Raw genomic sequence first — 21,708 nt, forward strand, 5'->3', positions numbered from 1 at the left:
TGAGAGATTTTGTTCTATGATTTCTATTGTTTCTGTGATAGGGATGGAGGTATGCATATTTTCTATATCGAATGAAATCAGTGATGCTGTGTGTGGTACCTGTATGTTCTGTATGTTTTCTATTAGGTTTCCTGTGTTTATCACTGTTCTGTTGTTTTCTACTTTATAGTGTTTTGTAACTAACTTTTGGAGGTGTTTGGCAATGCGGTATGTTGGGGCTTTCTTGAAGTTGATAACAGCTCTCATTGGCATTCCGCCAATGAGAACAATCACACAAATAGCTAGGAACAACGGGTATGACACACATGTGGTACACAAGCTCAATCAAAAAATAAAAACACAAATAAAAAACAAACACAACAGTTCCACAATACAAAAGAACTCACAAGCTGAAAACTTTCAAACACACTCAACAAACACACACAATGACAACACCACACAGAAAAGAACCAGATGGTACACCATGACCTACACACATAAACTAACACACAGAGTTGCAAACATCCTAAAGAGACAGGGCTTCAAAATAGCATATAAGCCTGGGCAAACCCTTCAATCACACCTAAGCCAGCCAGCTACCAAGAGGGACAAATTCCAACAATCAGGAATATATAAACTTGAATGTCAAAGTTGTGATGCAGTATGCATAGGCATGACATGCAGGAATTTTCAAACAAGATACAAAGAACATATCAGATGTTGGAAGTATGAAACAAACCATTCCACATTTGCAGAGCATTTAAAACGCTACAAACATCATCTTACAAACATGGAACAAGAAATGAAAGTAATGAGAATAAGCAACCATGACAAACATCGTATACCAATGCAAGAAAACTTCCACATCCAGAAAGCCATAGCAGAAAACAAACATGTGATAAATGAACAAACACACATCAACACAGGCTCCCTACTACACTTAGTAAAGGAAATGATAACATAAAACAAAAAAGAAAAACAAAAAAAACTCTTCCCCACACCATCTGGAGACACATACACATGCACACACACACACACACACACACAGCAAAAAAAATTTATATAACACCACAATACACAAACACACACACACACACACAGCACAAAGAAATATATATCACACCAAAACACACACACACACACACACACACACACACACACACACAAACGCACACACAAATGCATATATGAACAGACCACAGATACTTCAATAGTTACACTCATAAGTTTGGCAATAACATTCGATCTTTGGCAAAAACATTTGACAGTCGGCAACAGAACCCAAAACAGTGTATTAAAACAAGCGTTCAGTGCATAGTGCTGTGGAATGTGGAAAAAACCGCAAATTGGCGTTCATAAGAAGAAGAAGAACAACTCCAAAAATGCAACAGGAGCATAATATGTAAGAAATTGTCCACGCAACCTGTAAGTACAGTTCAAAACATTGCTACTTAATAGGAAATACCAACCACCAGAACTGTTTGTAACCTATAGGCACAATGACAAAAATGTAAATAAAATAGCTAACATATGTACATATTCCAGGCCACTGATGATGCCTTGCAGAAAATAAAGACGAAACTCGTATGGCACAAAAATTGTTTTTTATTCAGTTGCTGTCAGACGGTCCATAAGTAAAAATTATCAGCATACCGTAATATTACACGCAACTGAGGAAGACAGGACTATAAAAGTTGAAAAATGCTCTACAACTTTTTCCGATGGTGCTCAAGCTGTGGTCGGTAGTGAAAATGCTTTCGTTGATCAGTTAAGAAAAGACGGAATAGTTTAATTTTTCATTGCATTATTCATCAGTAAGCACCATGTGGGAAAAGTCAAGATTGTTGTCCGCAGTAAAAGGCGTAAACTTACACTGATTAAATTATAACTAAACAAGTGAAATTTGTTTTATTTCCCTTGGCCGGCCGCTGGTGGCCGAGCGGTTCTGGCGCTACAGTCTGGAACCGCGCGACCGCTACGGTCGCAGGTTCGAATCCTGCCTTGGGCATGGATGTGTGTGTTGTCCTTAGGTTAGTTAGGTTTAAGTAGCTCTAAGTTCTAGGGGACTTATGACCTCAGCAGTTGAGTCCCATAGTGCTCCGAGCCATTTGAACCATTTTATTTCCCTTGTTACTGTGAATTGAAACAATAATGCACGAGGCTAAAATTTCCAAGATTTACTTACAATATTCGTGAACCAATGAATTTCACAGTCGTTTTAAAGATTTTACGCGTATAGACCCGGATATCATTTTGTAGCGTAATCCATTGAAAATCAGTCTTCGTCAATAAGTTTTCAGGTTACAAAATGATCCATTCATGTTATTCAGAGCAGAAATATCTCATTAATGTGAGTAAAAGAGTTTGGGACAAATAACCAAATAAATATCAACGTTTTAGTAGTGTAAGCCTGGCGTTAGCGTTTAAGGAGTCGCGTTAATAGAGCCTATCATCTACGACGACTGACATTCGTCAAGCGTGGCTGTGCCGGGGACGTGACGTCACCGCAAGAGTCGAGTCGGAGGGGGAGGCACTCGGTGGAAGGGAATGACTCGCGAGCCACGCTTTGAGAGGCCTGCTGTCGACCAATGTGCAATGCTCAGTACGTTTTGATTGGTATGTTTGCGAGTATCAAGATATGTCAAATAAATGGCCGAATCTTTTGATTGCAATGTCTTATAAGCTGACGTTTATTATACCACCAAGCAACTATAGACTTCGGTGTCTGACATCTGTTTCAGCTAGATTCATAAGAAACTGGGTATCAACAGATGGACGAACGGGCAGACAGTCTGATAACAATTGACAAACATTTTTTGTGTGATATAATTCCAAATTCACAATTTTCTTATTTTTTGCTTGGTTGTAGTGTGAAACCTTGCTTCTTGGCAAATTTCATGATTGTAGGTCAACGGGAAATATCCTGCGAGTTTGCGAGTATTAAAATATGGAACATTAGTGGCCGCATCTTTTGATGGCATTGACTTAGATGCTTCGCTTTTTTACATCGCCAAGTGATCGTAGACCTTAATATACGACACAAATTTCAACTTGATACGTTTCACTGTTCCTAAGAAAAAGGATTTTGAGCAGTCGGACAGACAGAGATACAGGTGGACGGACAACGAAGTGATCCTATAAGTGTTTCGCTTCTACCGATTAGGATACGGAACCGTAAAAGATGAAGTCCGAAGTACTCCATTATAATTAGAACAAATATTTTTGTTTAGAAATCTCTATAACCTATGTGACTTAGTTTACCAGAAATTGATACGGGCACTGTTCCCATCGGCTTCCCTGAAACATTTTTCCATTGTTCCCGCTTCACCTTCAGGCAAATGGAGGGACGCTATCCTTGTAATATGTCTAAGACGGACTTTTTTAATGTCAGCCTATCCCTTTCCCTAAAAGCTGAAGATCGATAACTTCCAACTCAATTAAAGTCGCTAGTAAAAGAAATAATCAGAGTTTTTTTTCCTGTGACGGTTCCTTCAGAATACTTACTCTATGCTGATACGAAATGAAAGCATGCAGTACACGATAAATTTTAAGGCTTAGGACTACTTGAGAAGGTCGTTCGTAGAAGAAAACACCCTAGGTACAAAGCGGCTTCGAAGGTCGTGGTAGTGAGGAATTATCTGACTCATCTTGTGCGACCAATTTCACATTGTAAAGACGTAGATGACGAAAACATCCGCGATTGATTAAACAGTGATGCTCTATGAATAGCTAAGTGACGTGGATATAGTGAACAAAGACAGCACAACAGGGAATGAGGACGAAGATGTGCCTATTGAGGAACCCGTTATCACACAACACCGAGGTACTGAAATATGTTCATCTGTGTCTAGTATTCAGGGTAAATTCGTTGGACTCTCCGGAAAATGAAAACCGTTTTCAGGAGAAAAGTGAAAGAAACAGAGAAACAGGGAAAATTGGACAATCATTTCATCATACGAAATACAGTATGTCTAAATTGTAATTTTGTTCACAAACTGTCTGTTTCTGGAGAGTAATGCGTAAGTAATGCAGTGGGCTTTAAAATATGAGCTGCAGCTGTTTGCACTGAAGCATACTTGGACTTTCCATATTTTTAGGTTATCCGTTCAGCCTCGGGTCAACATTAATAAGCATAATGGGGAGCTTCCTGCAGTTTTAGTTTAAGATATTTTGTTGATTAGTGTGTTGCGTTCAAATGATTAAACTGTGATACCATCGGATATACGGGCGTAACTACAGACATGGATAGGGGGCACATAAATTCGGGATTCCCCGGATTTCTCCTAATTTTGATGGTGTCCGCTTCAGTGGTTTATACAACTGTCTGGAGAAAGTCCGGACCTTCTTCTGAGTCTGGAGAAATTCGACAGATGGCAAATAGATAGATTTTAATAAATCATAGTTAAAATTTACTAAATGGGAACAGGCACCTAGACACGTTCGTTCGTTTTATTTTAAAAAGCCAGCGACAAGCACACTTAGATGCTTCCCCACACACATGTTTCCCGTGCTTCTATAATGAGACTCAGTTGAGTCAGAAAGAAATATGTAAAAAAAATTTAAGAAGACAGTAGTTCATTTTCTAACATTTTATTAATACTAAACATAATCTTAACAATTTTTCTCTGATTTATCAGTATGTGAATCTTCTGTGTCACTGCATCATTACACGTAATAAATATTGCACCGTCTCCAAGTTAATTTTTAAGGAAATGCAAAATTAAACTGTTCATTATGAGAATTTGTTTTTAAATAGTAAGACAAACATGTTACATTCGGAATAAAACCATTAAAAATTAAAAATTTTATCCATTATGGATGAGAAGCATTGCGAATGTGATGAATAAAGGTTTCTTAAAATTACTGCAACCAGTCGCCTTTTGTTTTGTTCTTCAATTTCTATTATCCCATTAACGGTTTGGAACCGCCTAGCGATTCATCATCAGATGGTACATATTTATAGACTGTTTGCAGCAGTATGAGACTCGTTTAGAGTTATTAGTATCCGTTGGTTGGCTGTTGGTGCACACAGTATTCTGGAAAACATGATGAATGTTTTCTAGTGACGTTAATTTTATTACACTTCACACACTTAACCACAGGTAGTACAATATCAAACGGTTACCTACATCCAGTTAGTTAGTTGCGTGTTCCATTGATCAATCTCACGGTAACCGTTATGATGTGGAACATATCAAATTCATAAGAAATGCACTCATGAACCACCGAGCGAGGTGGCGCAGTGGCTAGCACACTGGGCTCGCACTGGGGAGGGCGACGGTTCAGTCCCGCGTCCGGCCATTCTGATTTAGGTTTTCCGTGATTTCCCTAAATCGCTACAGGCAAATGCCGCGATGGTTCCTTTGCAAGGGCACGGCCGACATCCATCCCCGTCCTTCCCTCATCCGATGAGACCGATGACCTCGCTGTCTGGTCTCCTCCCCCAAAACACCCCCCCCCCCCACTCATGAACCGAGGTTTGTTTTTTCTTTTCTTTTTTTAAGCTTAAAATTTTTATTACCTACCCATTCCCTTAAATGATACAAAATGCATGTATTATACCTATACATCTATATTAAAGACATAGGAGACAATCTGAGTAGCCCTCTTACAGTATTTGCAGATGATGCTGTCATTTACCGTCTTGTAAAGCCATCAGCTGACCAAGACGAATTGCAAAATGATTTAGTTAAGGCATCTGTGTGGTACGAAAAGTGGCAATTGACCCTGAATAAGGAAAAGTGTGAAGTTATTCGCATGAGTACTATAAGAAACCCGCTAAATTTCGATTACGCGATAAGTCAGATAAATCTGAAGGCTGTAAATTTAACTAAATAATCCTTAGGGATAACAATTACAAATAACCTAAATTGGAAATATCACTTAGATAACATTGTGGGTAGAGCAAACCAAAGACTGCGATTCATTGGCAGAACACTTAGAAGGTGCAACAGATCTACTAAAGAGACTACTTACATCACGCTTGTTCGCCCTATTCTGGAGTACTGCTGTGCGATGTGGAATCCGCATCAGGTGGGACTGACGGATGACATCGAAAAAGTTCAAAGAAGGGCGGCTCGTTATGTATTATCGCGAAATAGGGGAGATATTGCCACAGACATGATACGTGGAGTGGCAATCATTAAAACAAAGGCATTTTTCGTTGCGACGGGATCTTCTGATAAAATTTCAATCACCAGTTTTCTCCTCCGATTGCGAAAACATTCTGTTGGCACCTACCTACATAGGGAGAAATGATCATCACGGCAAAATAAGAGAAATCAGGGCTCGCTCAGAAAAATTTAAGAGCTCTTTTTCCCTCGCGCCGTTCGAGAGTGGAACGGTAGAGACAGCTTGAAGGTGGTTCATGGAACCCTCTGCCAGACACTCAGTTGTGAATGCCAGAGTAATCACGTAGACGTAGACGTATTTATTCCTATTCAAGAATTCATCTATTGTATAGAAGGAGTTGTCAAGGAGATATGATTTCAATTTATTTTTGAAACTATTACTGCTATCTGTCAGACATTTTATTCCATCTGGTAATTTATCGAAAAGTTTTACAGTAACATATTTTACCCCTTTCTGCCGCAAAGGTACGTTGAGTAGAGGACAATGTAAGTCTCTTTTTTCTGCTATGATAATTATGAACGTCACTGTTGTTTCTAACTGGTCCATGTTGTTGAGGACAAATTTCATTACAGAATAAATATACCGTGAGGCTGTTGCAAGAATTCCTAACCTTTCAAACAGATGCCTACAAGATGTGCGACTATGAGCCCCACACATTATTCTAACCTCTTTCTTTTGAGCAGTGAATAGTTTTTGCCTAAGTGTTGAGTTAGCCCAAAATATTATTCCGTGTGACATCAGAGAGTGAAAGTATGCAAAGTAACTTAGCTTACTAATTTCTATATCCTCAATATTGGCAATTATTCTGACTGCAAAAGTTACTCAGCCTAGTCGCTTTAGGAGATCCAAAATACGAATTTTCCAATTAAAATTCCGATCTATTTGTACGCCCAAGAACTTGGTGTGCTCTACCCTGGCTGCAGTATACATCCACTATCAGGTCAGTAGTATCTACACACCTATTACTGGATATTAATATAAGGTGTGTCCACTCTTCGCCTTCATGACGGCCTGAACTCTGCTTGGGACAGTTTCGATGAAGCGTGCCAATGTCTGTTGAGGGCTGGCAACCCATTCTTCCTCACAAGCCGCCAAAACCAGAGAAAACAGTCATATTGGACGCAGGAGTCTGACGCGACGTCTACGTTCTAACTCATGCCAAGATGTTGCGTTGCGTTCAGGTCGGGTCTCTGGCCACGCCAGTCCGTTTGAGGAATGTTACTGTCCAAAGCCATTGCCTCACAGATGTTACTTTACGAACGGGTGCACTGCCATGCCAGAGTCTCTGAACTGTTTCTCTACTGCACGCAGTGCACAATGCTGTAAAATGTGTTCCCGTTCCTCCGCATTTTGCGTTTTCTTAACCGCAATAAGGGGACCACGCCGTAACCAGGAAGAACACCCGCAGCCTCCTCCATACTTCACTGTTGACATTGCAGATGATGGCAGGTAACGTTTCGCCAAACCCAAACCACCGCGAGAGGATACCCCGTTTCGTAATGCTTGTGGCGTGCACATATCTGTACGCCGTATTTTAACAGATGAAACGTCCCCTTAGAACAATTCTACATGACTGTGCTTAACCTGACACACAATATTTTGTTAGCGCAACGCAATCTGACTTTCAAAATTCCCTACAAAAGAATGGCCCTGACTAACATTAAACTATACCTTTCACAAATCACTTACCTCACAAAAATCTTCGCTGCTCAAGCTACTGCAATACAGCGAGCGCCACTACTGCCAGCTAAATAAAAGATTCAAACTATGGAAGGCACTAACTACTGATAGGGATAGTTAGCAAATGAAAGATATTAATAGAGAACAAACAATGTATTTACCTTGATATCATCATATATAAATATAGCAGTTCATGACAAATTTCAAAACTCCGCCATCTCTCTCCCCACATCCACCACTGCTGGCGGCTCACCTCCAACTGCGCAACGCTCCGCGCTGTTCACATCCAGCTGCCGCTGCCCAACACTACAATGGCGAGTATTACAACAATGCAAAGCAGCCACAGACTGCACACAGCACAGCCAGTGATTTTCATATAGAGGTGGCGTTACCAATAAAAAACCTAAACAGCCTACTTACATAGCCCCCATGCTCCCCACAAAAATTTTTTACAAATGGGATTGGGCAGTGGCCAATACAGATTTGAAAAATTTTTTTCATAATTACAATAACAAAGAAATCAAATGCACACACTTATTGATACAATGTTGGTCAAAAGCTAAAAATTTCTCACAGTCCATAAAGACAGTCCTGATTCATCACAGTAAAATTGCAGTGTTTTTCTCAAAGTCTGAGCAGTAGAAGAAAATGCACACGGAAGTAGTGGATTTCCATGCAGTCTTGAAGAAGTAGTGTTGTCCTTCCAACGGAAACACAGCGCTGACTCTTGACATGCTGACAGATAATGGGCCACAACAGAGCAAACCCACAGCAGAGTCAGTCGAAGTTTTGAAGAATATTGGTACGTAGGTCATCACAGAGCAGACCCACTGTAGTCCTGGTAGAGATTACGGGTTTGGTGGGCCATCATAGGTGCAGACCCACTGCAGTCCTTGTAGAAATAATGGTATTGGTGGGCCATCAAAGATGTAGACCCACTGTAGTCCTTGGAGAGATAGCCAGCAGCCATCTGTTGTGACTGTGCAGGTGCACATTCACCATCGAAGAGTCTTGCGGAGAATATAGCAAGTCCATCAACCACCACTTGTCCACTCACAAAAAATTTGTTTGACATGTCCTTAGAACCAGCAATGCTGTTATCCAGTCCCTTGCTGAATTAGTAACACACCTGCAAACACTAACAGTCCCAACTTCTCACATATTGTCCATATACTATGACCAACAGAAACGTGTGCAGTGAAATGTAACTTACAAGTTAATAATAAGATGAACTGGTGTCAATTACAATGTTATAAATTTACAACATGAAAATACAATTACAAAGGTACAAAATACATCATTAAAGAACATAACAATACAGATAACATTTGTAGTAAAACAGGCGTTACAAAAGAATAGAAATAGACATATACGTCAGTGTTACAGGAATTATGACATAAGTAAATACATAAAGATCACAAGAACTTTTGAAACATCACCTTCACATGTGAGCAACAAACCAGAATAAATAATGTCTAAGCATATTTACAAGGTAAATAACATATTATTAATGCAAATTATATTTGAGGATAACAGTATTCCTCATCATAGTGAATGTAGCTTAATATTAAAAGAAGAAAAAATTCTATGAAACTACACAGAGACAGGAAGAAAACAAATACACAAGGGTACACAAACATATAGTGGGATAACACCAATAGGAAAGGACAGGGTTCGTTTTCAGTGTAACATTTGGTACTGCAGTCCAACCCAAAACTTCATATATCTTTCCTCTTATTTCATCCTTTGTTTCCACTAAAAAAATTCTATCTAAGCATGCTTTCTGTATTCATATGTTCATACATTTCTTACCTCAACATTTATTTCCAAGAAAATCCTACCTAAACCTGTTTTCTGTACCTTTTTTTGTATAACTTTTCAATGCATTTCTTCCCATTCATCGTAACTCATTCTCTTAGAGGCTACCCCCTCTTAAGCTAACTTAAATCTACTGAGCTCAGATGCTAAACTAAGGGACGAGGTAATGCAGCAGCACAAAATAAGTAACACAAACAGCAATGACCAAAAAATTGGAAAATTGCAAAGCAAGCTACAGTAAATCTAAATTACCAAGCAATGTAACATTACAACTAATATGAGCCAATGTGCAGCAACAATAAAAATAAATGAGTAGTAAAACTGGCTTAGCAGCGTAACGCAAAGTCAAATTCAGTAACACTATGCCTGGCAAACAGCAGTAACTTATACCTAAACATGACATAGCTCAAGCAGAAAAAATAGTACACTAAAGATAACAATGCAGATAAGGGAAATGTATAATCACATCTTAATGTCTAACTAATTAAAGTGGTGCACCATAACAAATTATTGTAAAAAAAAATATTACCATGTACTTGAAAAGAAAATTATTTGTTACTGTTACTAGTTCCTTCTTATTGTTCTTTCCTCTCCAAGTGCTCCTTTTTTAAAGAATGTGGATCATAACATAAAAAAATCTTCGCTGCTCAAGCTACTGCAATACAGCGAGCGCCACTACTGCCAGCTAAATAAAAGATTCAAACTATGGAAGGCACTAACTACTGATAGGGATAGTTAGCAAATGAAAGATATTAATAGAGAACAAACAATGTATTTACCTTGATATCATCATATATAAATATAGCAGTTCATGACAAATTTCAAAACTCCGCCATCTCTCTCCCCACATCCACCACTGCTGGCGGCTCACCTCCAACTGCGCAACGCTCCGCGCTGTTCACATCCAGCTGCCGCTGCCCAACACTACAATGGCGAGTATTACAACAATGCAAAGCAGCCACAGACTGCACACAGCACAGCCAGTGATTTTCATATAGAGGTGGCGTTACCAATAAAAAACCTAAACAGCCTACTTACACAGAGTGCATTTAATAACGTGATGCAAGGGCAGAAGCAAATATTGGTGGGGATCTGCCCTCTACTTTAGCTGATTGCGAGACGAATGTGACCAAGATTTTAAAGTTTTGGATTCTGGCCTAAACTTTTGGGCGGGAGTTTTTAGTGTGTTGCAGAGTGACTGCCTCCTCCTTCTTTATTCTTGCAGTCGGCCAGCCATATCCATCTACTATGTTAATTTAGCTCCTTATATCACTTTCTTCCTGTTTCGTTAATGTTTTAATATTGACGCGGTACCTCGTTCCGTGCTTCTGTGTGGATACACACATAGTTTTCCAACTTTTGTTACCTTTATTTTACGTGCTGTTTTACACTCCTGGTTAGTGCATTTTACCGACGCTCGTCTCAAGCTGTTTTCGAGCGGGCGCTGAAGACCTTGCTGTCGTGCGCCCGTACTAACATATATATCCGTCCATATATGCCCAACCTTTCCATCCGATTGCAGCAGGGTATAACGTGATTCATCATTCCCAATCACTCTTTTTCCAGTCATCCACTGCCCAGTATCGTCGCTGTTTACACCACACCAAGTGTCGTTTAGCACTGACTAGAGAAATGTGTGGCTTATGAGGAGCTGCACGACCACTGCATCCCATTCTTTTTTAACTCCTACGCAAAGTCATTGTGCTCGCTAGACTGCCAGTAGAACGTTGGAATTCACCAGTGTTTCCTCCGCTGAATTCATGCGATTTTTTACTAAACTTTCTAATATGTATGAAGAACAGATACCATTGGTGATCTTGCAGCTCTCGAAGAATCAAATTAAAATGAAATCCAGATCATTAGCTGCTTACCCGCGTTGATAAATATCAACGCGGACAGTTGAGAACGTGTGTCCCAACCGGGACTCGAACCCGGCATCTCCTGCTTACATGGCAGAGGCTCTATCCGACTGAGCCATCGAGGACACAGAGGATAGTGCGATTGCAGGGACTTACTTATCTCTGGCCCGCTCCCCGTGAGTCCCACTTCCAACTTACTGTCCACACACTACATTTGTAGTGCCCCTGCCCACTATACTCATTACTCACGGCAAACAATCTACTGATTCCGGATTTCATTGTAAGTTCATTCTTCGAGAGCTGCAAGATCACCAATGGTATCTGTTCATTCGAAAGAACAGATACCATCTTCATGTCGATAAGGCGTACTGGCCAATGATCTTCTTCAGTGCGGATACACTCACATTGCTCAAACTCTTACAGGAATCGGTAGATTGACTGCCGCGAATAATGATTATAGTGGGCAGAGGTACAAACTGCGGCAGTTTCTCGCCGCAGACTACGTGGCTGGCTGTTGTTACGGGGTTGTGGCGAGCGGCTAGCGTGTACGCGGCGTTGGAAAAAGCCGAGTGGACGCTTGGCAGGGGCGCATATGGCTGTGTTTGCGTTCTTGGGGAAATTTACATGCCGCAGTAAAATTGATAAAAACAGAACTAAGGGTGACATCGAGGTGCGAGTTGGCACTCATGGACAAAAAAATATGTAAAGCTAAATTATCTAGACGCGCCACAAAAATATGTAATATTTTAAAAGTTATTGTTGTCTAAAAAATTGTAAATTTATGAAAGTTCAAAAGCTAATATCTCGGCAATGCTTTGGCCGATTTATATAGACAAAGTATCTATGGATGCAGGTAGTAGGGCTGCGTTGAGCAATCATAGCCGATTTAGCATAATCTGTACGATTTTTCAATGAGAGGTCGGAATATGGGATTCGAGTGACAGAAACTGTGTTTTTGTTAATAAATAAAGGTTGTTGAAGGGTTCTGCTCAGACATGGGCAAATCAATGTAGTGAACAATTTAAATCATATAGTATATTTGAACAGCTGTTTATAAATAGGTATTGGAGCCAAGCAAAAGAATGCAGATTACAGAATGAGTTTTTGAATGGGCCAGTTTACTGAGGGGGTAGGCAAACTATGAGAGAATTTTGTCAGGAGGAATTAAGAAAGTTGGTACATTTGGATAGGCCATTGGGAATTTTGGCTGAGATTTCTACTCTAAAGAGATGGTTACCTGAAAATGTGCAGTGGGAACTGATACGTTGTCCAACAGATACTATACAAAATTTCTTGGATTTTATTGAGAGGATGGACCAGGCAATGTGCTATAAGCCAAATGCATGGGGTAATAATTCAGGGAATACTCAGAGGAATAATGGAGAGAGAAGAAATACTGTGAGTTGGGGTGATAACCACCATAATTCAAGCAGGAAAGAAATCAGAATGGTAATTGGAGAGAAATAGTCATAGAATTCAAAATGAAACTTGGAGTGATAACAGGGAAAGATTTAATGATGTCGTCAGGTACCAGAGAGGTGTATGGGGAAGTGGAAACAGGAGTGATCACAGGCCAATGCAAGAACAGGGAGATGGAAGAGGAGAAATTAATGCAAGGGGACCACAGGGATGAAATTCTTTATACTGAGATTTGTTCCAAACAGGGTCCAATTTGGGACAATAAACCATGCAGGAAATAGGACCATGAGATGGGAAAAGAACTGTGGTAGAAATAATGGTGGATCTTTTTATAGTGTTAGTTAAAATAATGGGAGGTATTTTAATGAAAACAAAAGCAGTGGAATAAGGACCACGAGATGGGAAAAGAACTGTGGTAGAAATAATGGTGGATCTTTTTATAGTTTTAGGTAAAATAATGGGAGGTATTTTAATGAAAACAAAAGCAGTGGAATAAGGGAAGATAAATTATGGAATAAGATTTATAAGCAAACTAACAGGGGGTTTGTTGATCATGATAAAAATAAGCAAGTGAAGGAAGAAAGAATTTGTGTAATGGCGGCAATTATGGGAAAAATTGTTTTAATCACGGAACGCACTGGACCGGCTGTCGCTGATAGCTTACACCTGTTTACTTTGTTCAACTTCGATTATAAGACTGTGGCAAGGGCAGTTAACAGTGGGATGTCGGCTCTGATGCCGGCCGCGGTGGCCGTGCGGTTCTGGCGCTGCAGTCCGGAACCGCGGGACCGCTACGGTCGCAGGTTCGAATCCTGCCTCGGATATGGGTGTGTGTGATGTCCTTAGGTTAGTTAGGTTTAAGTAGTTCTAAGTTCTAGGGGACTTATGACCTAAGATGTTGAGTCCCATAGTGCTCAGAGCCATTTGAACCATTTTTTTTCGGCTCTGATGGAGACAATTGTTGCAAAACATCAAAGCTGCGTACATGGTCGTACCACTCTTATCACTATAGTCGAGTGTCGTGATGTGGCTTCGGTTGCTGCTGTAACGTCCGGGAGCGGTTCTAGGCGCTACAGTCTGGAACCGCGCGACCGCTACGGTCGCAGGTTCGAATCCTGCCTTGGGCATGGATGTGTGTGATGTCCTTAGGTTAGTTAGGTTTAAGTAGTCCTAAGTTCTAGGGGACTGATGACCTCAGAAGTTAAGTCCCATAGTGCTCAGAGCCATTTTGTAACGTCCGTCCCTTGTGCCCTTGCTTTTCTAGACTTCGATAATGCATTCGATCATGTTAATCACGACTTTCTGCTTCGGATTCTGGAGCACTTGGTTTCCCTGTCGACACACTACGACTGCTCTCAAATCTGTTTACGGGTATTTCCGCTTCGGTGGTTGTTAATGGTCGACTGACGCCCCCAATCAATATCCGTAGGGGAGTGCCCCAAGGATGCCCGCTGTCAATGACTTTGTTTGTGTTGTCTCTTGAGCCTCTTACTTCGGATGCTAGCATCCCAGCTGACAGGCTAGACGCTGTCCGGTAGGACTATAGCTGTTCGTGCACATACGGATGACGTCATGGTTCTACTTTGCAATCCTGCTGAGATACCTCGACTCAAGGCTGTATTCGATGATTTTTGTCGGAGTTCTGGTACAAAACTTAATGAAGATAAATGCAAGCTTCTTCCCCTGAGAGGTTTTGATGACGCGGTTGTTCCAAGGGCTACTGTGGTGGATTGGCATACGCCTCTCGTTATCATCATTGATCGTTGTCCACACAAAATGGGGCGCTCAACTGGAAGTCTGTTACGGATAAAATTCAGGGAGCGATACTACAGCATGAAAGGCGTTCTCTTACTCTGCTCCAGTAAGTCCGAATACTGGATTCATATGTCTTATGCAAAGATTATTACGTGGCCCAAGTTTATCCGCTTCCCTCCATGATGGCGAAGAAACTACAACAATTTTCGGGTCGTTTCTTACGGAAAAGACATCTATTGCGATTAGGGTATGAGGTGGTCACGAAGCCTTGTTTCTTTGGGGGGGCTGAACCTGAATGATGTACGAAGGAAGACGCAGATGCTATATGTGCGTCGTACTGTTTTGACGATGATTCAAACAACTCACACATTCACATCTTATTTATTTCTCTGTGTCCGTCCTGCTAGTCTTGAGCCCCCTATTAATGTTGGTCGCATAAGTTATAAGTTAAAACTCATTTGTGACTTCTGTCTTGCGGTGAGCTATTTAGAGGCTGACATCTTATGAAGACCTACCCTCACCATGAAATTCCTAAAGACTCGTTAGGAAGCAGTCCCTTGCCCGAACCTCGTTGAAAGAGAATCCCCGCAAACAACCTGGACGACAGTTAGGTTCAATATCAGTCTTCCGATTTTACCGATGCCCGTAGCGTCCGCGTGGTATAAGTCATTAAATAACTTTATTCTAACGAACGAGCGGCTTTTCCATGTTGGGCTTAGTGACACGGATTAATGTAGTCATTATACGTCTCCAGATACGATACGACATCGCTTTACTTTTGGAGGTCATATGGCAAACTGGTCTTGGATCAGGACACAATTGGCCTTTCTTACTCGATCTTCTGCGTCTGCATACACTACGGACATCATATTGCGCCCGGATTCTTCTTTCTTTCCACGGTCGAAAACACATACTTCGTTCATTATGTTGTAGAAGGCGAGGGGGAAGATCACATGAACTTCGCGCAGTGCATGATCACTGCCTATTGTACATGCCTGCGAGTGCCTCGATATCGAGACCTCTTCGCCAACATGTTGAATCTTGTTTTCCGTCGGCAAGGTGTTGGTTAATTCAATTTTTCTGTGTTAAGTGTTTTTCTTTGTTATGTATGTTCCCATCTGATTGCTTCGGCTTGTCCTCTCCTGGTTTCCTTGTCGTTTTGTTTTCGGTTTCGACTCAACATCGCTCCAGTTGTATTGTAAAATGTATATAGGATGAAGTATAGCTACACATGAGCGTATGCAATCCTTGCAATCAAATTGGGATTTTTCTTAGTTTGCTATTTCGAATGTAAACTAGTTTCGTTTTCCTTCTACTTTTAGATTATATTATAAACTATAAAAATATATAAAAAACACAAAATAATAAAAAATAAAAAATTACTAAAAACCATATAAAAATAATTGTTGATACATATCATGTGAGCTTGGTGGTGGTTTGTCGGCTATGTTCTCGGTTTTTTTTCCTCCCTCCTTTTACTTATTATTCTGTTATTATAATTAATTTTTCCTCCCATTTGCAGTTATATTACACGATGATTTGAGTATGGTCTGCAGAAGTGTCATGATAGTACCAAGACATTCTAATAAAAAAAAAAGTGGCTCAGTCGGATAGAGCGTTTGCCATGTAAGCAGGAGATCCTGTGTTCCAGTCCCGGTCGGGGCACACATTTTCAACTGTCCCCCTGATATTTATCAAGGCCTGTAAGCAACTGATGGTCTGGATTTCATTGTAATTTGAAACCTGGTAATGTTCAACTGTTCCTGCCCGTCAGAACAGAAGTTATACCTTGTGTTGGTTTATCTGTTGTTATTTTGCATTTTCACTTCACAATCACATCACCAACAGTTGAGCTGGACAGCTTTAGATGGGTTGAAACGTCACTGATGGGTATGATACTCACTGGGCATCCAGTGCCTAGGCCACGTTCGAAGTCTCTGAGCCCCCCAGAGCCATCCATTATGCTGCTACTGACAACACAATACTCCCTGCCTCTATGTATACTGGCGGGTCAGCCTCTCGTCACATCTAGAGATGAGCTCCGCATCACATAATAGTGTCGGGATACGTCTGATCACAAATGTAACTATGAAAATCCATGAAAACCGAAAACTGTTAATGAAAAGTATACGTTTAGTGACCAAAATTTTTGTCTTAGTTAAAGGAGTATTTCCTCGGTATTGCATCTGCGAAGTGGAGAATTGTTTAAAAAAAATAGTTCTTACTCTTTCAATATCTATTTTTATATCTATACCAAAGCTGCTGAAACATGTCACTCGACAGCTTGTGTGCAGTTAGTTATACTACAATTGCGAGGTTGGAAGAGCTGTCACCGCACACGCCCAAAGCTGATATCTCCCAAGTACGCTTTGTAATAGTACCTGAGAATCACTGTGTATATAAGCGTCGCACAATATCATATACGTAATTTTAACAAAGAAAATGTTTCTGGCAATGGAGAAAACAACTACAGGGACAATGCATTTCATAGAACAGTGTATGATACCGTGAAGTAAATAAACAGAAACCGAAGTTTGTGACAGTGCCTAGGAAAACTCGTTCCGAATTGTTACCGTAATAGCTGCATATAAATCGTGGTATAACAATGTAAACCTAAGCATAACAAAGAACATGCGATCTACAATGAATTAATTCTGGATACATTTATACTCATAAACTTACGGTGTCAGTGGTGCAATTCCATACTATTCTCCATCATCACTATCTTCCGAATCGGCACCAAAACCCTCTCATTGTCATCATCATCGTCGTCATCATCAAGCGAAATCATTAGCTGCTCATTCTCATTTGTAACACCGTTATAGGCTGAGCTTCTTTAATAAGCTAACCAATGTGGTCTACTTTGTTCTTTCACGACGCGGCGTCTACTGTAGCAAAACCTTCACGTAATAGCCTGTCTACTTCCGTTCTGATAAGACTTATTATTATTTCTAACGTATGGCTTAATATCACTCTAATCCAATTCAACTGGGTTGAAATCATAAGGTGGGAGCCTAATTAGCATGTGACGCTGTTCCCTTGCAACTTCATCTATCACATACGTAGGTGCAGGGGCGCCGACTTATAAAAAGTATTTGGGGGGGGGGGGGGGCATACTAGGGGTCTTGCCCCGGGAAATTTTCTACATTTTTCTTGAAAAATAGTGAGTTTTAAAATTTTTTAAGCATTTTAGAGTCATATGAACAACATTTGAACCCCGAAAAGTGGACCCTCGATAACCCGACACTCTGGGAAACTCTACAAGCCTGACACATTTTTTGGCTTTAATAAGCTAACCAATGTGGTCTACTTTGTTCTTTCACGACGCGGCGTCTACAGTAGCAAAACCTTCACGTAATAGCCTGTCTACTTCCGTTCTGATAAGACTTATTATTATTTCTAACGTATGGCTTAATATCACTCTAATCCAACTCAACTGGGTTGAAATCATAAGGTGGGAGCCTAATTAGCATGTGACGCTGTTCCCTTGCAACTTCATCTATCACATACGTAGGTGCAGGGGCGCCGACTTATAAAAAGTATTTGGGGGGAGGGGAGGCATACTAGGGGTCTTGCCCCGGGAAATTTTCTAAATTTTTCTTGAAAAATAGTGAGTTTTAAAATTTTTTAAGCATTTTAGAGTCATATGAACAACATTTGAACCCCGAAAAGTGGACCCTCGATAACCCGACACTCTGGGAAACTCGACAAGCCTGACACATTTTTTGGCTTTGAAAATAGAAACAAAACATAAACACGGACAGTATATTCTTAAAAACACTTATTTAATTTACAGTAATAATCATGCTTATAGACTATTACAGAGCAGTGAATATTTAGCTCTGAAAAGACTGAAATTATATTTAAATAAATCCTAAACTATCATTAAAAGAATAAAACAAAACATTGCTGCCACACTTTGATTAATTAGCGAAATAGCTAATTTAAGCTTACTTTGAATAAAGCTCTGGGTTCATTAAATAAAAGCAATATCTCAAAGTTAATGCTTTAACACAGTTAATAAAGGTAATACAGCATGCCTAATACTTTCAGTCAAAAAGTATGTAAATAGCGGGTTTTAATTGGGTCTTACACCCCAAAAATATTTAAGTATTTGAAAATAACCAATACAATACTTTAGTAAAATAGTACTAAACTAATACTAATATTTCGAAACTGAAAATTTAACATTATGTATGTATTTAATTCTCTATTTTATAAAGATATTTTAATATTGCTCTAAATGCCATTATTAGGGCTAGAGTGTCTTTAGAAAGGTGCAAATATCGACCCTTCTGACTGGATTACTGAATATGAAGTCGTTGATGACTGGTTGGATATCCAGTTCATCCAAAACATCTCTGTGGGCATGAAGAACAGCCAAGTTGTTCAATTGCTTGTGTCCCAATGTGGATCGGAGATATGACTTCAGACGTCTAAGGGTATTAAATGACCGTTCTGCTGTTGCTGTCGTGATTGGAACTATTTGGAGAAGCTTAATGCACTTCATTGCTTCACATAAAATTTCTCCAATTGCAGGTCCTTGTGTAATGTACTTTCTTACATCACGCATGTTTTTTAAGACCAGTTGTTTTTTTATTAGCGATACTGGCTAACATATTCAAATGTAAGCGCAGTCTCTCAATGTCTAGGTCATTTTTGAAGAACTCAGTTGATTTTTACAAATTTGTTTCACCTCTGTTTACTAAAAGCAAGTACTCTTGCTCAATTGCAACAACCTGTGTGAGTCCAGTTTAAGCAAACCGCTCAGTAATGTAAATAGCTTTGTAGTATTCCTTTGGGGTTTTGAAAGTGCGCAGTGAGCTGCCTTTTTTGTTTTCATACTTCTTTGGTATACTTCGATTCCGAGGAAGCGAAGGAGTCATCATCTTGTGAAGTTTTTTCTTTTAAACACGATTGCCAAAATTGTTCAAAACTATCACGCCTTCCATTCAACATACAAATCAAACCCTCATATATTTTATCCAGATCAGCAACACTTAGGTGAGGACATTGAATTTTTTCATTAACATCCTCTACTGGGTTCACTGCATGGCAATAAAGATGTAAAAAGAAATAAGTCATGAACTGTATCATTGACTCAAGGTAACCTGCACATTTGTAACCCGCCTCTGTTTTGTCCTCTGCAGAAAATGTTTCAAAAAACGCTAGTAGTTCTTCAAAGTTTTGCAGCATTCTCAAGATACTAGAAGCTCACATAGTCCATCGAATCGGGCAAAGAGGTCGTAGTCCAGTTTGGTCGTTGGCGCTCTCACAGCGTATGCTTCTGAAAAGTCCCATCCTTTTGTTGGATTCCCTTACAGTATTTATTAAGTCCTTAGCTAAAGCCATAAAATCCCTCATAAACGTAAGATGGCGGAGACTGTCTACAGCTGCCAAGTCCAAACCGTGAGCAGTGCAGTGCACATAACGTGCTTTTGGTTGTATACCCAAAACTAACTTTTTTAGTACTTTGAACTTACCTCTCATATTCGAGGCACCGTCATAGCACTGTCCTCTTAAGTTATCTGTTGACAAATGAAGACAAGCAGAAACGTCTTTTAAAATACTAAACAGAGTTTGTGATTCAGTGTTGGAGGTCTCGTATAAGCCAATGAAGTCTTCGTTGATGATTAAGGAATCATCGGCAGTACGAATACAAAATGACACTTGTTCGTGAATCGAAGAGTCACTTGCCGGCCACGGTGGCCGAGCTTCAGTCCGGAATCGTGCAACTACTAGGGTCGCAGGTTCGATTCCTGCCTCGGGCATGGATGTGTGTGATGTCCTTAGGTTAGTTAGGTTTAAGTAGTTCTAAGTCTAGGGGACTGATGACCTCAGATGGTAAGTCCCACAGTGCTCAGAGCCATTTGAATCATTTAAAGAATCACTTGTTTCGTCAACCATAATAAAAAAATGTTAGTCTTCTTGATTGAAGCTAATACCTTTCCCAACACAGACTTTTCTAGCTGATCAATGATCTCGTTTTGAATATCGTGCGACGTCCACTTATACCCCGAACACCCTAACCAATCTTTAAACTCAGGCATGTCATTCTTTCGGAGTTCCAACAACTGAAAAGAAATTTGAGTTTACATCTTCGTACCCTCTAATTGCTAGTCCTTGTCGGCATAGAAATTGCATGGTAGTAAAAATTGTCTCAAAAGCTAAACGACCTTTCTTCATATCACTATCTAACTGTTCATTCAACTGGGATGCCACTCTTCGGTTAGGGATAGACTTTAGTTTCAGAACACCTTCTTTATGAGTAAACGTATTTTCATGAAGACGGAATTTTTCCAAAGCATTTTTCCAGTTAGAAAACCCTACGGAAGAAAATGCATCTTCTTTTTTTGAAGAAAATTGTAATAGATTTTTAGCGTCTGCCTCTTTGCAGGTTTTGCAAAAAACTTTTTCGGTAGATGCTTCATATTCTAGCAATGTATATTTGATCAACCAAGACTTCTGAAATGATCTTCCCTTACCGGGTTGTCCAGGTTTTGGCTGTGAACGGTTCTCGCCTGGATACGATGAAGCAATTGACGAGACAATAATTATTGGAGGTTGATATGCGGTATTATCAGCTTCTAAGCGCGTCTTTTTGGTAACAAATTTATCCAGTGAAAACTTAATTCACAATACACTAAGAAACTAAAGTAAACGAATAAAATACAGTCATATAAAACAGTCCACTAGACACTAAAGTTGGAACACGAAACATATCTGCAGCATGCACTGAACGAAACTATCCAAACTGAATGACTGCGACAGCAGGGTGGGCTTTATATAGCCGCGTCGTCGTAACGTCTCAAAGCGTCAAGGCAATGCAAGGCGGAGGGTTCCAGGCGCTTCTGCTCCAGTCCTTTTGATGTCACCGCGGCCGCAGCTCTGGCCCGCCGGCGCCAGACTTTACCTGGAGGATCGCGCACCAGGACGAATTCTAAGTGTGCCCGCAGCACCGTAACACTGTCATTATTCACACCACTCGTTTTCAGTTAACCAGCTTACTACTGTAATAATCATTTGTTGTAACTTATTACTGGATGTATTTTAAAAGCTAACTATC

General features: G+C 40.1%; 1 non-coding gene across 1 annotated transcript; it reads right to left on the bottom strand.

Moving 5' to 3' along the window:
• Positions 1–11,519: 11,519 nt before the first annotated feature.
• Positions 11,520–11,594, bottom strand: Trnat-ugu (transfer RNA threonine (anticodon UGU)). Its single transcript has one exon. It is a non-coding gene; the product is annotated as a tRNA-Thr (tRNA).
• Positions 11,595–21,708: the final 10,114 nt, after the last annotated feature.

This window comes from Schistocerca serialis, chromosome 1, assembly GCF_023864345.2.
Source record: "Schistocerca serialis cubense isolate TAMUIC-IGC-003099 chromosome 1, iqSchSeri2.2, whole genome shotgun sequence".
Taxonomy (NCBI): domain Eukaryota; kingdom Metazoa; phylum Arthropoda; class Insecta; order Orthoptera; family Acrididae; genus Schistocerca; species Schistocerca serialis.